The 19,446-nt window shown below is 39.3% G+C and overlaps 1 protein-coding gene across 17 annotated transcripts in view; it reads left to right on the top strand.

Moving 5' to 3' along the window:
• EFCAB11 (EF-hand calcium binding domain 11) overlaps positions 1-19,446 on the top strand; it is a 138,958-nt gene that overhangs the window by 55,599 nt on the left and 63,913 nt on the right. The window lies entirely within an intron of this gene.

Raw genomic sequence — 19,446 nt, 5'->3', positions numbered from 1 at the left:
TTAAATACTTTTTCTCTCAAACTTGTCTTTCTAAATTCTCTTTTCCAGATATTGGTTTATTGGGCAGAACACTGGACTTATCATTAGGTGTTAGAAAAGACTAACCACTTATTTCTAAGAGATGTAGAAAATATGTTAAATTAGTCATGCATTTCTGAAGTTTAGTGATTCTGGCATTTTAGTTGTGCTGTATCTTCTCTTACTGCTTGAAGAATATGCCCAAATATTTCTGACCACTTACTTTATTGTTCTTCTCTTGGATGTCATTTAGAAGTTATAAGCTAAATATTTATTTTCAAGTGACATAAAAGCATATTATCAGGAAATAGTGATATAATTTAATGAACGTGCCATTGAATCTCAACTTTTTTATTTCATCCATTATTTATGAGAAGAAACAATATAGTGTTTTCTGTTTTTCATCAAGGTATTATATCTAAAAATCCCTTTTTTAAACTTTACTTCAAGATTTTTTAAAATGCATTTTTACTTTATTTATATCTAGTATAAAATAATTGATTAACTATGTCTGAGTGTGTTGCTGGGTCCCCAAGACCACCACCAGGTTTGATGATTCACTGGCAGGACTCAGCATATAATTGTACTTATGGCTGTGATTTGTTACAATGAAAGAATATGAAGCAAAATTAACAAAGGGAAAGGTACATGGGGCACATACAGTCCAGGGGAAATCAGGTGCACGCCTCCAAGGGTCTTCTCAGTGAAGGCACACAGGACACACTTAATTCCCCAACAACAAGTTGACAGCACACGTGAAATGTCGCCAGCTAGGGAAGCTCATTAGAGACTCAGCGCCCAGGGTTTTTATTGTGGGATGATCATGTAGTCAGTCTCTGCCTGGCATGTTCCAAAATTCCAGAATCCCAGAAGGAAAGCCGATGTTCAACATAAACCATATCGTTGCACAAACAGTTGTAGGCACAATGAATCCACTCTTATGAGTTAATGTTGTTGGGAAGCTTCTGGAAATCCAAGTTCCCAAGGGCCATCCTTGCAAGTAAGATAGTACTCAGGCCTGCTGTGTTAACTCTTTTCTGCGCATGGAGTAATGGCTAAAGTTTTAAAAATACTTACCTATGTAGCGAGCACTGTTCTTATTCATTTCATCCTCACAACCATTTCATAGGTAAGGAACTGAGATAACATCTCCAAGCCTGCACAGGATGCAAAGTCAGACTTCTGAATCTATGATTTATCAACTGCTTTATTAATTTTTTTTATTATTTTCATTTTGTCCCACCTCATGGATAAGATGTTTCAATACATTTCCATAAAACTATGATTAAAAGAAATTGTCTTCATATAACCTCTTTTAATCTTCAATGTTGTTTTAGTGCTCTTCGTTTTCAGATTTGGAAAATCATTCTAATTATCATAGGCAAACCCTTCCTGATCTCATAGGCTTTTCTCAGCCTTTGTGTTTCTGCATTAGAGGATCTGAATTGTCTTTTTCCATTTTCCTGCAGAAGGCTTGTCTTATCCTTGACCACTAATTTAGTTCCACTCTTCTTTCTATACCTCCTTTTGGTATCTTCTGAGATGTAGCAATTAGAACTGCAAACAGAGAAGGTGTCATTGCACCCTGGTTTATAAACAAAGACAGGATGGCGTTTTCTGTTTTATTTCCTTCCTTGTAATTCTCATCATCGTGTTAGCCATATTGTCTCCCTCAGTATATTGGAGAATGACATAGGGAATGGTCTTTAAATGCCCCTAGATGGCCATCTGGGATTTGCTGATAACTTATATAGCTGATAGAGCTTGCCTCTCTATCTGTGTCTTTAGTTTTATTTTTCTGATTGAAATCAAGAGATCTTCTATTTCTATATCCATTCCCAAGAAAATACATTATAGCTTCAAGAGAAGTTTGAGAGTTAACACATGTGCTGAAATATGACACAGATGTTTAATGTCTTACTGTAATATTATTTTACTCTTCATAGTCACCTGCTTTTTTGATCCTTGCCTAAGGTTGCTTGCTTTATTCCATAACACCTGTTCCCAAGAACATATTTACGGTCTGTTGTCTTTTCTAAATGGTTGGTACATATGTTAGAAAAAGGTTGATTTTTACTGGTGTCATTCAGTAAATGCCTTAAGTATTTCTCATTGTTTTATTTTCAGTGTTATCGTACTTCAGTACAATACCATAACACTGTTTTTACTTAGATACCATATAAGAAGTCATACTGTATGACCAAGGTATGATACTTATTTAAATATTCATGGGTAGGAAACAACTTATTTATGGTTTTAACTTTTTTAAAAGAATTGTAAAACTTTCAAACTACTGCCTGATGACAAATGTCTTTGTGTGTCTATAGGCTTAGAAAGCTGATGTCTGTTTTGTTACGTTTGTGTGGTCCCATACACAGTCGTTCCAGACATTTGCTCCCTTCTGTTCTGGGTCTTTGTGTCTGCGGTTCCCTGTTTAAACATTGCGTCATCAGAGAGGCCTTCCCTGTTCAAAATGACTTCACCCTATCTCTTCTCCCCGCCATGATCAATCCCTGCTCCCCAGTTTTATATCATTCGGAACACTTACCAATCTCTGAGACAGTCTGTTGTCTTTGCTTGTTGTCTGTTTCTCACACGTGGCTCTAAAGCTGCATGAGAGCAGCCATGCCGTCTGTTCTGTCTTGATTGCCTCTGAATGTTCAGGTGAGCAGAAAGCATGTAGTCGTTTAGTTCTCAGTGAATGAATCAATGAATTAATGAATTAAAGACCGCAGAAAAATAAGTTATTTATGTTAGATGTGATATTATCTTTATTAATTCAAACATATCAGATTTTCTTTGAGTGTCTTAAAACTTGAAGAGGGTGTCTAGAATGACCTTGGGTTTAGGTTCTAATAATTAACTAACTAAAAAGTTAATAATGTGTATATTTAATCTCTAGGCTTGATTTAGTTTTCTGCTTCTTTGGGCTTTGAGGATTGTGTATCTGCCATAAATCATCAAATCTACAATAAACCAGGACTCCTGGCAAATTTCAAGATACCAGATACACACTGTCATCTTTTTGTGTCCATTGGACATGTTTTAAACACAGAAAAATGTAGATAGTAACATAATGTAACACCTGGCATTTCAACTACCTAGCTTTATCTAGTCTTAACATTTGCCTTATTTACTTCAGATTTTTTAAGAAATAAAATATTACACGTGGAATTGAGAACCCCTCTGTATCCTTCCATAATTCTTTATTCTCTCTCTCTAGGGAGAAGCATGATGATCTATATTTTGGTATTTACCAGTCTTGTACATGTTTTAATACAACTGCATAGATATTTATCATAAACAGTATGTTATCTTGTGTTGTATCTTTTCAGATGTTATATGCATAGTATCGTATTTTTCATAACCAGCACCTTGATTTTATTCACTCAACATTAAGCTTTTGAGATTCATCCATAGTGATACATGTAGCTCTTGTAGTTTATTCATTTTTGTTTCTATGTAAAATCTCATTGAAAGATAATTCTGCATTTTATTTATCCAGTCACCTGTGGATGGACATTTAAGTTGATTTCAGTTATTCACTATTTCAATTAATGCTACAGTAAGTTTTCTTGTACCTTTCCATTTGTACGCATGTGCAAGAGTTTCTCTAGGGCTGTGCTTTACAATCTTTTTCACCTTAGTGCACTCACAGACAATGAAAGTATTTATAAAGCCTGCCCGCCCAAGAGACTTTAGGGCTCAATATCTTGTCACACCTGTAAACCATCTGTGGCAGAGTTTTGTGAAGCTGTGTTCTAGAGCAGTGGTCTTTGTATTTCCCTAAAAGAGTCTTAAAAACTATGTACTACCTCGTGCATCTTTAGCTTGATCACTAAAAGTTTTTAAAGTAAGTTTAAATGGTTTGCAAAGCATATAATTTCCAGTGTATTGTAAATGTTGACATTTAAAAATAAAACTGTTATATCACTCTTAAATGTATCCCATGGAACCTTAAATACCATAGTGATTTGATACTCATCATTTTTTCTTTCAAAAATGTGTGAACAAGCATTTAAAATTATGTGAACAAGTTCTTGAACAATTTGAAGTTTTACATCCTTTCTTTTTGAACTCATATTTCTATTTTGCTTGTTCCACTAAATTTTATCCTAGTGTTATATATTTTTTCATCTTTTTTGCTTTCACTACCAATATTTTAAAATCAGGTATATTAAAGTATAAATTGCATCCATTAATAGGTGTACAGTTGTATGAGTTTTGACAAACATACACGTTTGTTTAACCAGCACCACAATCAACATGTGAAATATTTCTATCCCTTTCAGTTCCCTCCCTCTACTCCCAATCTCTGATCTTATTTCTCTTTTTGCCTTTTGCAGAATGTCATGGAAATGGAATCATACAGTTTGTATTCCTTTGTATTCACTTTGCGTAACATATTTGAAATTCCCCATATTGTTGCATGTGTTAGTCATCAGTTCCTCTTGACTGCTCAGTTGCATTCTATTGTATGGATGTACCAGTTTGTTTATTCATTCACCAGTTGATGGACATTTGGGTTGTTTCTAGTTTGGGGCAATTATGAATAATGCCGCTATAAGCATTTGTGTTCAAATTCTTGTTTGGATATTTGTCTTCATTTCTTTTGGGTTAACAAGTATGATTTCTGGGTCACATGATAGGTGTATGTTTTAATTTTGTAAGAAACCGGCAAACTTTTTTCTGAAGTGGCTGTACCATTTTGTGTTCTCACGAGTGAAATATGAGACTGCCAGTTGTTGCTCATTGTTGCTTGCACTTGGTATTCTTAGTTTTTTGTTTTCGGCCATTTCTGATAAGTGTATAGTGGTAGCTCATTGTGCTTTTAATTTGTACTTCCCTAATGATTTAAACAACTACTTCTTGTCCTAGTTTTCTGTCCGTGTCTCTTGTAATGAAGTGTATGTTCAAATCTTTTGCCAATATTTTTGTTTTTCTCATGTAAGAGAGTTTTGTGTATTCCAGATACAGATTCCAGTGTATGACTTTTGTTTTCATTTCTTAACACTTTCTTCTAGAGACAGAAGTTTTTTATTTTGGTGAAGTTCAATTTATCAATTTTTTAAATGATTCATGGTTTTTTTTTTTGGTCTTATCTTAGAAATCTTTGCCTAACACAAGTATGATGGTTAATTTTATGTGTGAACTTGGCTAGGCCATGGTACCCAGTTTTTGATGAAACGCCACCTAGAGGTTGCCGTGAAGATATTTATAAGATATGATTAACATTTAAATCAGTAGATTTTGAGTAAAGCCCATTACCCTCCATAATGTGGGTGGGCCTCATCTAATCAGTTGAAGGCCATAAGAAAAAAGACTGCAGTCCCTGGAGGAAGAAGGAATTCTGCCTCTAAACTGCCTTTGGCCATGAGAGACTGTTAGCATTAACTCTTCCCTGGACTCTGTGTTATTTTGCATTGGTCTGTTTGTCTGTCTTTGTGCCAATATCACACTCTTATATAGCTTTATAGTAAGTCTTGATATCTAGTAGTGTAAGTCCTAGAGATTTGTAATTTCTTCAGAGTTTTCTTGACAGTTCTTAATTCATTGCATTTCCTTATAAATTTTCAAGCTCATATTCTTAACCACTGTGTTCTGCTGCTCCATAAGTGATATTAGTTTTCATTTTAGTGAAATAGCCAAGATCACCGAGCCAACTGACTCCAAAGCCTGTGCTCACAACAGCTAAACTAACTGCCTCTCAATAAGCCGTGGAGTTCACAGAGAGACAGAGCTGCACATTTTATCATTCATTTTCTTTTAAGTAATTACTCTTTATTTTTTTCCATTTTATTATTTAGTTTCCATTATCATTTTTCAATGTGTTATAAACCACCTTCAAAAGAAAAGAAAAATGGAAGCAAATTGTAAGTTTAGGATCCATTTGAAATCTGGTGAGAACCTTTGAGTCTGAGGTCAGCTCATCTGAGCCCCTCATCTGGTGATGTAGTCCGGTATGCCAGAGAAAGGTCATACTATAAATATTAAGAAAGCTATACCTCCAAGATTTAGAATAAGTAGAAATTGAAAAACTGTTAATAGGCCAAATGTGGAAAGGGGATATACTAATACTGGCATGTGCACCCATATACATGTCTGACATTTCTGATAGAACAACTTTGTTCCAGAGAATGTATACTTAGTGAATTTTGCTCAGAGTTCTGCCATAACTCTGTAACGTCCCTGTCTTATAGTAGTGGAAACATCATCAGTTTTCTCCTTTTATGATTAGAAAAAGCAAGACCTTATAAGGTTATAGCCAGAGTGAGTCAGCTGAACATCAGGTAATCCTGAATCATAAACCCGTCTACACCCTACAGAGAAATCTTGTCTCCAAGAATGATAGTAGGAACAAGAGCCTACCTGAGCCCAGCAGTGCAAGTTAGCCAGCAGGTTAGCTCCGATAAAGGTAAAGTGTGCTCTTTGTGTTCTTCAAAAATATTTCTTCAGACATGCATATAAAAGAAAATGATGGTGTATGTTTGTAAGTAATTGAGGTGTTTGTTCTTTGGTTGCTTGGTTTTTCTGGGGGGACCTTTTTTTGGCAGCTTCCCATAGCTAAATATATTAAATGCATCATAGCTCATTGAAAAATAGAACAAATTTAAGTGAGTAAGTCATGTGACTTTATAGGATTATCCCATAGTCAATATTAAAATCACCAAAGTAAATAAGTGAGATAAGGAGGAGAGCAAGAGCAGGTGCTATGTACTGAAAGAAACCAATATCTGGAACAGCAGAAGTGATAAAAGGAAGATCATAGAAAGTGACCTAAATTTCATGAAAGGGGAGGTATCTTTCTAATGTCTTTAAATACAAATGAAAGAGGTAAGACAAAGAGAGCAGACTGAAAAGAAAAATAGTCCTATGACATAAGAGTCTGTCCACCAGAGCTGAACAAAAACAATGGAGAGTAGAAAAAAATGGGGCTAAATATTGAATACAATAGCCACTGAGTAATGATCAAAGGACGGGAAGGTGGAGGAACGTGTTTTGGCAAAAAGAAAGGTCAAAGAAAAGCAGCAAGTAGAGTTTAGATCAATTCAAACAAGGTAAAGGAGTAGAGGAAAATAATACCAAGTAGACAGTGTTCAGAGATAATGAATGTATAGCCTAATGTTATGCACATTGCTTAGCAACAAGCAATTTTTTCTAAAAAAAATGATGAAAAAGGAAGTAAAAAAAGCAATTAAATGAAGAAAGAGACATATGCCTTGTAAAGTCATCAGGTACAAAGTGAAAATGAGAAAAGCCAAGATGAAAAGTGAATTTAGACCTCAAAGAAGGTTAAGGTAAATATTCACAGTTGTTAATTATCTCTTAGGTCAATTTTAAAAAATAGTTAGACACTGAATTATAATAACCGTTATAATAACTGCCTGAAGTAGACATACTGATTGCTATCAAAAATGTGCTCCATAGTCTTTATATAAAGCATTGAAAATAAATTTAGATATTTCTCTGTTATTTTCACTCAGTATGATAAAAACAAATCTGTGAAAATGATTATTTTTTAAATATGATTTAGGAAGACATTTGACAATGATTTCCATCTTTCATTTTCTTATTTTGGATATAGATTGTTGCTTTGTACATATCTAATACCTTATTTAAAATATTTGAACACTAGATAGCATCCAACATGTTTGTAAAGTTCAAAAGTACCTTTATGTAAATAATAGCTTCTAAAGGCCAGTAGATGCATTTAAGAATAAGCAAATATATCAATTCATCCCATACTCAGCAGTGAAAATAGAACACATTTCCAATATATGAATTTAGATTTGACCTTGTCAACACTGAAAGCAATACAAACCCCAAATACCACAGTTACCACAAGGGTCATGTGGTGAAAGATTACTGTCTTAAAATATTCTTCAGAACCATCTTTTAGTATGGCCCACCTGCAAGCTAGAATTTTTCTTCTGTCTTTTGGAATAGTGGCGTCTCGAGTCTTTTTCCCTCCACCCATGTAGTAAGTGATCAACACTGCACAGTTTTGGAGAGAAGGCACAGACTTAATTACAAAATAGAAACAATTGAACAAAAAATGGTAATAATCAGGCTCTTTTAATTATTGAGCTTGGGGACCTGAATGTTATTACTCATGATATAGCGTAATGGTGCTTCCTGCCAATTAAAGTTCTTACTGCTCACTCTTTTGAGAGTGGTAAATTAAAGTGCACAGTTGGCTCTCAAAATAGTTACTTAGTGTCTTAATATATGAAGGGGGTGCCACTCTGTTTTTGAGATAGTGCTTAGAATTTACCCATTGCTAAAGCTGAGTACTTTTATTAAAGCAGCAGATGAAAACAATTGCCACATCCTTTCGTAGAGTGAAATATGCTATCGTTAAGTCTGAGGCACCCTTAACTCTAGGACACCACCATACTATGTAGCACTAATGAAAGGAAAAATTCTGCTCTTTAAACTATGACACAATGCTAAGATGCCAATGACTGTAAGATGCATTGCAATTTTAGAGATTTTAAGTTGTGGAAAAAGATGTCCTGGGCATCAAAGAAGTAAGATAATGTGCACCTTAAGCCCCAAACAAACATTTCATAGCCACCTTGTTCTGAATTGCCTTCAAATTTCATATACTAAATACCATCCCCATCCAGTCTACTTTATATTCTGCCTTTTAAAACCTTCTTCTTGGCCTCATTACCCTGCATCCCTAGATATAACCTTGAACTTGCCCAAAAATAATTTGGGTCTTCCACACGGAGAGTTGGTCTCTGACCAGCTCAGTTACACATCCCTTCCTCACCTATTCTAGCCTCATGAGAGTGTGTAGCTATCAGCTGTGGATATTCATTGGGTTCATTCCTTCCTTGTAAGCAGGACCTGGACATCAGGGCATGCAGACCTGGTTCTAGGGCCATCATCTCTACACAGCCACAGTAGAGCTTTCATTCAGTATGGGTTGGACCCCTTCCAGGTGCCTGCATTGTACAGGTGCTCTAGGTTACAACACTGATGTGTCACTGCAGGCAGGGAACTTGAAGTCTGGTGGGAGAGTAGATGTCTAGACAGGGACTAGAATTCACCTAACTTTAGCCATGACAGGTGGCACTACCAGGGGATAAAGTTCCTCTTCACCTTCTCAATTTATTGTCCCCTCTTCTTTTCCCCTCACCCAACTTACCCCTTCATAATATCAAATGAATATAACCCACCTCACATTGGAGAGGAGCCTATCAGGAATTATCCACAAATGGGCTACCTGCACCCATGAGCATACTTTGAACAGGAATTGCTCTTATCCAAATCAGCCACCCCAAAGGAGAGCAGGAACAACACATAAGAATGATGTTTGATGAAGTCTTGGAGAGATGACGTATGAAAGAGGCCCAGCACCCTCTGACGTTAGGATATGACCACCTCAGCCCCATCTGCTTAGTGGTACTGTTTCCTCCTTCTCCACTGTCACCAGCACCACCATTACTGGTGATAATAATAGACCCCACTCTGGACTCTTTGTCACCTCCAGCTCTAACTCAGTCAAACTTCTTATAAGAGTAATCTGTGCTTGCTGTTTCATTTACTCCCAGTCTCTTCACTTCTCAACTCAGAATAGCATGACTTTCACCTCTAAAAGCTCTACTGAATTATTTTGATAATAATCTTCTAATTGTCAAATTCAGTGGACACTCTTCAGTCTCTGTCTTTTCCACATTCAACCCTGATGCACTCCCTCCTCGGAACACCCTCTTCTGTTGGAGTCTGTGGCAGTACTTGTTCCTGGGTCTGGTCCTACCCGTAATAGCTGTTCCTTTCCAGCTCCTTCAGTGGATGGCCTCCTGCCTGCATGCCCCGTCCAATTTTCTCCTCTTTACCAATAAACTTTCTCTGGGAGATTTCATCCACAGCCTCCACTTCCCAGTTCCATGTTTTTATCTCAGTCCTGTTTTCTAAATTCCAGACACAGCATCTCCTACTGATCACCTCTCTCTGGATGTCTCCATTGACCGCTCAAACTCCACATGTTCTAAATGCTTTATATAGTCTCTTACCTCAGACCTGCTCATCTTTCTCTTTCCTTGTGTTACTTTTCTTGGTTCAGGATATCACCATCTGCCCAGTTGCCCATGCCAGAATCCTCTAAATCAACTTTTCTTGACCACCTATAACCAACTGGTCACCCCATCTTGTCTATTTTACCACCTCAGTCCATCTCAGGTTATTTCCTCCTCACCATCCTTGACCTATGCTATGTGAGTTTGCTGTAACAAATACCACAGACTGGACGGCTTAAACAACAGAAATTTGTTTTCTTCCGATTCTGGAGGCTACAAGTCTGTGATCAAAATGTCAGCAGGGTTGGTGTCTTCAGAGGCCTCTGTCCTTGGCTTGTAGATGGCCATCTCCTCGTGGTCATCCCTGTTTGTCCTGATCTCTTCTTCTTCAGTCATATTGGATTAGGGCTCACCCTAATGATCTCCTTTAAACTTATATTAACTCTTTAAAGACCCTGTCTCCAAATAGAGTCACGGTCTAAGGTCCCAGGGAGAGGGCTTCAACATATGAATTTTAGGGAGACGCAGTTTAGCCCACAACACATGCCCTCATCACCTCCTTCCAGCTAATTGTGTACTCTCCTAATTTGTTTTCCTATCTCCAGTATCATCTCCATTCTAACATATCCTCCATACCACTATCTGAGAGATTATTCTGATTTCAAGTATGAGCACATGACTCTCCCTGCTTAAACCTCTTCAGTGGCTCACAATTACATGGAGTATAACGTCCAGGTTCCTTCAAATGGTGCTCCTTCATGATCTGCTCCAGCCACCATCTTGCTCATGCTGTGCTCCAACTACTCTGAGATATTTAAAGTTCCCTAAAAGTTTTAGACCTGCACCTCTGTGCCTCTGCACATGCAGCGTTCTGTATCTGGCATTTTCTTAACCGTACCTACCTTTGTCTCACCAACTCTAACTCAGTCAAGTCTCAACATGGGCAGTACATTCTGCCGGAAGTCTTACCTCAGAGTGATCAGGAGGAAATGTGGCAAATAGCAGTTGTCCAAACTGAAGGAAATTGTTAATATATGAAAAGGCATCTCTTTCATATGTACACAATAAAAAAGAATATGTTACATGTAAATTGAGCCAGTTGTTATAGACTTTTCTCATTCTGTGGAGCCCGTGAAGCTTTCTTAAAGGACAGATTATAAAATGTACATCTTTTTTTTCATCGTTCACTTAGCAGTCAGCTCAGGACCCAGCTCATCAGATTTGATCACTCTCTAACACCTTCCTAAACTGGGACCCTGTCCAGAGGGTTGGAGTGAAGTCCAGAGCACTGACTCCCGGCAGTCTCTGTTCTTTAGCCCTAGACACACAGTACCAATGCACCTTTTCCCCTGCTTTCCTGAAAAAATGAGTACAAATGGCAAGAAAAGCACTACAAATTGTGAGATGTCAGTACATTAGTAGTGACATGGGAAATCTGAAGGAGTCGGCAGGGAGAATGTGTAAATAGCACAAAAATATAAAGGGGAGGTCAGTCTGTTAGTAATGCAAAGAATATCATGGGCTTAAAGAAAAGGTATAAATTACAGAGTACTATAAAGAAGAGGTCAGTACATTAGTAACACAGGAAAACTGGCGGATTGGGGAGGAAAAGGTCCAAATTGTAGGGTAATGTAAAGTAGGGGCTTCACTGTAAAGATGAGCTTACGTCTCATCAAGGAGGCTCGCTGGCCGTACAGACGCTGGCTGGAACTTTTGGTCGTTTTGTAGTTCTGTCTCACAGCAGATCGTTATGTCTTTTAGAATTATTAATTAAATTCCAAGCTAATATTACACAGCAAAATTATTGTTCTTGCCTACTAGAAGAAAAAAACTGAGCTAGAAGGGTTCTCTCAAAACTTATGGATGCCTGAACCTATAAACTTCATATTTGTCAACCTTAATAAACACACACTTTTTTGGAAACCCTTTGTTGCACAAAGACACGTATTCCTCCAAGAGGCTCTGTAAATATGACTGTCATTTCTGGGTTCAAGATAGAATTTAAAGCAATCATACTATAGAAAAAATTTTTAATAAAATTTTAAATTGAAGTATAACAGATGCTGGGCGACTCTGGGGGCCCTGTGGACCTCTCTGTTTCTATACAGTCTTATGAGTGAGGCACTGACTACCCTTTGTTCCAGAAAATCTTTTCAAGGATGTTTGTGTGGTGAACAACCTTAGAAGATAAACTTAGTGTCTCCCTCCAGAACCAAAGGCAGGCATGCTTACCGACCATTTTAAAAGACCCAGGCTCCCTAAACTCAAGGTTCCTCTTCTGTAATGCAACCTTGTGTGTGTACAGGTGTCTCTCTGGGGCCATCTGCATCACCCTGTAGAATGTGGGGTAAGAGGAACTGACACGAATGTGCTGATGCTCACACTGCTTTCTGTGCCAAGAATAATAAAGTCCTTTGTCTGTGCGCCAGTAGTCCTGGGTCTGGCAGGCCACCTTTTGCAAAGAGAATGAATTCTCAGATCCTTCACAGTTCTTAAGAGTTTTATCAAGAAGGATGGGATGCTGACAGTGACATGGCTTTCTGGAAGAAGTATGAGGAAATCATGGTCCCTCACAGGATTTGAAGGAAGTCCACGGGAGTTAGTAGCAAATGTGTTGACCAAATTATATGGTCAACCAGGCAGTAATGGTCCTCTGCTTTGTTACTCATTAATGAAGAGGAATCGGGGAAGTGGTTGCAGTAGACTCACAGACAGCTGCCCAGACAACATCCAGGTTGTTGCTAACTCCTCCAGGCGGGAGGACTTCCTCACCAATATGATGGCAGCCTCAGGTCAGCTCTGTTATAAGGACTCGTACAGTACAAAGATTCATATTAGGTGGGCAGAAAGTTCTCTGCCATTTCAGACAACAGCAATACAGACGCCTATACTGAGTGAGAATGATGGGAAATTAGTGAATGCTATGGGCAGAAACCAGGAGAACCCTTAGAACTTTGGCTGGTGCTCTTGGGAGACGAGGAGCAGGGCACATAATGCCTGTCAAAAGAATGGCAACAGCTGAGCCATCTTAAGGCTCAGCCCCTCCTGCGCTCTAGGGGGCAAACTTTAGATCCATTTGGAGATAAGCTCTCAAAGTTTTTGCAGTGTTTAGCCACACTAACTAATATACATTTAAAGGTCCATATTTGGAAAATAGTTACTTTGAAAAGCAAGGGAATGATCAATTCAAAATTCAGGAGAGTGATTACTTCTGAAGGCGAGGCACAGAGCTGGGACCAGGAAGGAGCACACAGGTAGCTGCAATAATGTTGGTAATTTTCTAGTTCTTAAGTTGAGGGTGGGTTCGCATGTTTGGTTTTATTATCATGCTCCATAATGTAGCTATTTGTTACATATACTCACGCTTTTGTATATATCAACTATTACGTAATACGTTTTGCGACCAGCTTAGGAAAATTCAGTTTATAATTAGAATTACATAGCATCTGTGAATTACATAGCATCTGTTAGATTCCTATATGGATTTTAGTAAAGTGGAGGATAATGTCTTCCCTGAAGAACCCCACACGAACCAATAGGAAAATGGTCTATCTACATGCCTTCATGGGAGAAACCCTGGAGAGGTTCAGCATTTGACCTTTCTTAGATAGTAGATATATCATAAAATTATTGCAAATGAAGTGCTCTCATCTTTGCATAAGCTAAGATTAATTAAAAATTATTTTAGGTTTCTATCTAATTCTAGATACAGCTAATTTTCTCGTTCCTGAAAACAGACTGTAAACACTTTCTATCCTGAAAACAGACTCTGAACACTTTCTATATTTATAATGCTGAGGGCACATTACCCAGGCATTTGAGAAATTTGGGAAAATATGTGTACTCTGCCGACTTCCCTGTCCATGGGCAATGGGGAAGCCCGTCTTGATTCCCTTCCTAATTCCATCTTCTGTCTTGTGGGGAGAGAGGAGGGTTCCTCAAGCCTTTCTCACGTGGCGAAACTCTAAGGAAAATTTTGTGCTTCTCGTGTTCCCTGAGAATAACTGCAGCGCCTTGCTGACAGCTCAGCCCAAAATGAGGCCTCGGGGAACTCTCCAGCCCTTCTCAAATGTGGGAGGATGGCATGCTCCTTGGCCTAACTGACCTTGAGAGTTTAGACACCAGATTACTTTGTGAAGTCTCCCCTAGGATATTGTCATCATACTCCTAGCTAAATATTTTTATCACCTTCTGGAGACCAAAGCTTTCTATGCTTTGTTTCATTTACTCTTTACAGTAACCCTGAGGTGGCTGTTAGCATCGCTCCATTTTGTGTTGAGGAAGCAGGAGCTTAGAGAGAGGTGAAGGAATTTTTCATATTCTCCTACCCAGAATGCAAGCTTGGTTCTGCAGATTCTAAAGTCATGCTTCTAACAATGTCAGAGCCTTGTCTTTTAATCCATTAATTCTAATAATATAATGTGCGTATATAGAATTTTTTACCTGATGGAAGTCAGAGTGCCACCAGGTTGTGGTGGACAGAAGTTATGTAGGAAGGACAAGTGGGCCAAGCTCTGTGGAGATTGCTGAGATCCTGTTACCCCTCTTTTTAGTGAATTCCATACTTTTCTTCTCATCAAAATGATGTCACAGTATCTGGGTGGTTAATATTTTTGGATAAGCTGGAATTAACATTCCTAAAGTATGAGGGGGCGGGAACAAGCACATTCGAGATATTTTTATTTTGCTAAACATGGTTGTATTTCTCTAAAGTGCTAGAATGAGACCTCGTGGGCCCATCTTTGTTCCTATAAGGAGGCGAGCAGGGTTTGTCTAGTGTCTTGGTCTCTAGTGTTCTCGTGAAAGCTCTGAATGTCATTTCCCTCCTGATTTATAATTGGTCCCTATGAGGCAAGTCAATTACTTAATATGAAATGGGCTTCAAAGCTAGAGTTTGAAGTGTCTTTATCCTTAGCTTACAGCTTTGTCTTTATTCAGCTACAGAAAAAAGTAAACAAATGAATACTTTAATCTGACTTTCAGAGCACTTAAAACAAGGCATTGCAGTAGAAAGATAGCAGGAGGAGCCTCGCCAGCAGGGCCAACAGGCTGGCAGCGTCGTTGAGGGTGAGGACTAGGAGCTTGAGAACCCCCAGTCGCAGTGCTTTCAGGAGAGCCTTTTACAGAAGATGGTTCACTGATTGACTCTGTAAAGTACTTTTATCCGATGTAGACACACATATATGCCTTATTTTGGGGGGGCTTGGGACAAAATCACAATATCTTCCTCGTAGCAGGAATATTCCATGTCATAAACTCTTCCTAAGGACCATAGCAATAATGGCTGAAATAGAATGCATCGTTGGAAATGCAGGCCATTCCAACTTACAAACTACACGAAGGTCTTGAAAGATGATCAGAAAGAAACGCTTGTTTTCATTCAGTCTTTCTGGGTTTCTCCTCAGGGGCCGGGTTCTTTGATTCAATAATCAGATTGCACACTGTTGAGCTGTCAGTTAAACGGGTGTTTACTGCTCCCTTATAATGGGTTTAGTTCGGAGTTTTCCCCTTTGGAAGAAACAAAGAAAATATAGGCCACATCTAAGAGTGGATTGCTTTCCAAAGCTTGGGAAAGTTGAATCCGGAACCTGGAATGTAATGCTCTGACAATGTACTGAAATGATGCTTACTTACTTTCCCAGGCTAGCCCACTGAGCATCTTTAATCTCTAGTATGGATGACTCATACCCTAAAGCCTATGGCTCCTGTTAGTTAGTGTTAAAATACAGAAGGAAAAGGAAGGGGGGAGCCTTTCCTCTGCTTTTCGGGGCTCTAGGTTCACCCTTTCTTTGGTACCCTCCTGCCTCACAGGCTCCCAGTATCACGCTGTTCCAAAATCACCAACTGCTCCGACCCCGCCCCCCATCAAAACTCTCATTTCCTCAGTGTAGCTGATCTCACTTGGATGTTAGTGGGGAAGCATTTCAATTTAACTAATTCATACTAAAGTGTGCATAACTTATAGTCCCTTAAGCTCCCAGAGGCATTTGTATTAAAAGAAAATATTTGTTGGGGGCTGGCCCCGTGGCTGAGTGGTTAAATTCGCGTGCTCTGCTTCCATGGCCCAAGGTTTCGCCAGTTCAAATCCTGGGCACGGACATGGCACCGCTCATCAGGCCATGCTGAGGCGGCATCCCACATGCCACAACTAGAAGGACCCACAACTAAAAATACACAACTATGTACTGGAGAGCTTTGAGAGAAAAAGGAAAAATGAAGTCTTTAAAAAAGAAAGAAAGAAAGTATTTGTTAAATGCTTATTAAATCAAACAAGCATAGATAACTCAAGGCATAGAAAAAGTGAACTAAGATCTTAAGGCAGAGAAGGGAAATTATGTTTGGGCATAGCATCACCAGGGAGGCAGAAGAATTTGTTCCCTGGGATAGCTTCCCTTAGCCAGTCCTGCTTTTCATCACTTCTTTCCTTGTGCTGCTGCACTCATTAGTTCTAGAAAAGGCCAAGTGTTAGCATGCTGAGGCAACGGTAGAAGCTCTATTGGTGGAGATGAGGTTTGGAGAGGGGACTGGAGAGGACCACGGTATTGGCTGAAGACAGCAATGACTGGTCGTAGGTGTGAGTTATGTATAAGGCAGCTAGTACAAGGCATGGACACTGGCCTAAGGAAGGAGACAGAGGTATCACACTACACAGAAGCAGAAATCATGAAACCGTTCAGCAAATTCAGGCCCTATAAGCTGGTGATGAGCAAGGAGCCCTGTTCCTGCCTTCAGGTTTAGGTACAGTCTAGTTAGGAAAGTAGACCTTAGGTAAATAACTACACTAAAACTAGATCATCACAGATCTCTCTACCTGCTCATTAGAAAACCAAAGGATATCATGACTGATGATAACTGGAGCCCTGAGTGACATGGGGTCAGGGTGGCTTCTCTGAGGGAGGAACATTTCAGCAAAGACCTGGAGATCAAGTCGGTCAGTCAAATGAAGAGGACGGGTTGGGCAGGGCCATGTGGAGGGCTTCTCAGGAAAAGTGCACAGTGTGTGTGGGAACCCAGGAGGAGAGACTCTTGGTGCCTTTGAGGAACTGTTGGTGAGGCTTGGAGAGGGAGAACCTGTGGGCACAGGAGCCTGGAGGAGGCTGGAGAGACGTGACTCCATTCCCCAGAGGTTGTAGGGGGCTCGGAACCTCAAAGGTTTGACTCCTACCTCAAAGGGGTATGACTTGAAGAATTTTAAGCGAAAGAGAGGCAGGTTATCCTGTGTAGCTCTGCCTCTATGTGTAATTGGGGTTTAGGGAGGGAAATCTGTTAGGAGGGCCATCCAGATCTGAAGGGGGCAGAGAGATGCTGTTGTTGCCTCTTTTGTGTAGTTTGTAATTTGAGGGGTGCCCAGCAAGGTCCCTGCTCCAAGATATCTTTATAATCAACCCTGAAACTGTGTCTAAAATTCTGTAATTGAAGAATTCATCTCTTTTAAAATTCGAGTTCCCTAAAACCAAGACTTAAGCAAAATGGCGGCGTAAGTAACATGTAAAAAAATGTTTCACACCGGCCATCCTTTTCTGAAGTGCCTTTTCCCTTTCTCCCTGACATCTCTCCTCCCTTCAGATGCCCAAGGCTCAGTCTCTAAATCAACACCTGCTTCCAAGAAAGGCTCAGGCTGATGACTGATAGGCACTTTATCATGCAATTTTGAATCTGTCTATAGGATGTGCCGTGTGTCTGGCTGTAACTCAGATTGCCTTAGGTGGTAAAGGAAATGTGTTAACCCTCACAGCTGAACCCTGGAGAGGTGGGGATGGCTTGGGTGTTATTCAGTTAGAGCTGGGACTCTGCATCTCTGGTATTCCTTCAGCCTCACCCTTGCCCCGTATGTCCACCATGATCTTGGCCGGACGCCCCTTATGGTTGCGACACTGACTGCAGCAGCCCGAGGCCTCACACCCTCAACCTCAAGGAGGGTCAGAAGTCCTCTGCTTCTCTCTAAGGTGATGGGACACCCCTGAACCAATTATTAGGGCCAGAATGTCTGCTAATCCAAGAATCAGTGACTGCGGCAAGGGGGTGGGGTCCTGCTGATTGGCAGAGCACAGCCCTGGAGCCATGGGTGCGGGCAGGTTCCTTCCCTCCCAAATCACAGGGCTTCTGGATCCCAGCAATGTGGGTGGGGTCAAGTGGCTTCTAGGGAAGGCCAAACAATGCTGACCGCAGAGGGGCATTAATATTTTAAGCCTTATGTCTACTTGTAGAATTAAAGAGATGTGGGCATCACGAAGCAGATGGGAAAGGAATTGTTTTCAGAGTGGACAGTGGGGCCATCTAAGAGTCCCTGAAACTTGTCCTCCCTACGCCAGCCTTCCCCTTTACACACTCAGACAGTCACTAATCCGCTAGTATGGCTGACGTTATCCAGTGATTTTTGTCTCTGACCCTCCTGTGCCTTATGCATTTGAAGCTGCGAGTCTGAGAAGTTTAAATAGGCTAGGTATGTGGGTGTGGTGGATAGAATTCAAAAAAGGTAGAATCTATTTGTTATGGACAATTATGCATTATTTAAAACTATTTGTTATTTAAAAAAATTTAAAGTGTTCCTCATAGATGTTTTAGAATAACTTTATAATTTATAAAGTTTGGCAGGAGGGGAAGAAGATGCAAATAAGGGTTATCAGTTAATGAAAGGTTTGGTGATCTTTTGTTCTCTGTATATTTTATCTAAAGTTTAAAGAGATTTTAAAATTCAGAATAAATGAATTTTCATTTTTTTAATGGGAACGTTTTCATTTCTTACAGTTTTTACTTTATACTAAAATTTTACTTTTTACTAAATACAAGGCTATATTGAATTCTTCAGAAATCTTGCCAAATAAGACAAAATATATAGCGTTTAAAAATTTTAACCCCACATCCTTTCTTCTCAACAAACCATATTTTCTTAGTATTCACATAAATATAAAAACTAAAATGAGCATGTGCATCCTCATCAACAAACATTTATTGTGTTTAGGGTGCTTCCTAGTTGCTGGGGATACAGAGAAATAGAAGACATGCTTCCTGTCCTCGGGGAACAGCATATGATCTATTTAGAACGAAAGGCAAAAACATGAAAAATAAATAGTAGCAAGTTATTCACTGCCTAGCTCCACTGGGTGAGATGAAATAAGTTGAGAAAAGGGAACAATTGCTGGGGTCATGGGGTAGGCCTGCAGAGGTTGGGAAAGGCACAGATACTCCCAAGGAAGGGGTGAGCATCCCAGGCCAGCAAGTAAGTTTGCTTTTGCTGTTGCATTTTATTATATTTTCCCTGAAATTATTATTAGAGCATGTTGCTTAATCCCAAGATTTTCTTTGTTATATAAATATTTCCTGTAGAATTGCTAGGATTTGGTCATATGGATCACTTCCAACCATTTGTGTATTTTCCAACATCCCTGTAATGATTCCC

The sequence above is a fragment of the Equus przewalskii genome, chromosome 25 (assembly GCF_037783145.1).
Source record: "Equus przewalskii isolate Varuska chromosome 25, EquPr2, whole genome shotgun sequence".
Classification (NCBI taxonomy): Eukaryota; Metazoa; Chordata; class Mammalia; order Perissodactyla; family Equidae; genus Equus; species Equus przewalskii.
Note: the sequence above shows the minus strand (reverse complement) of the source record. Positions and strands in the feature narration are given on the sequence as shown.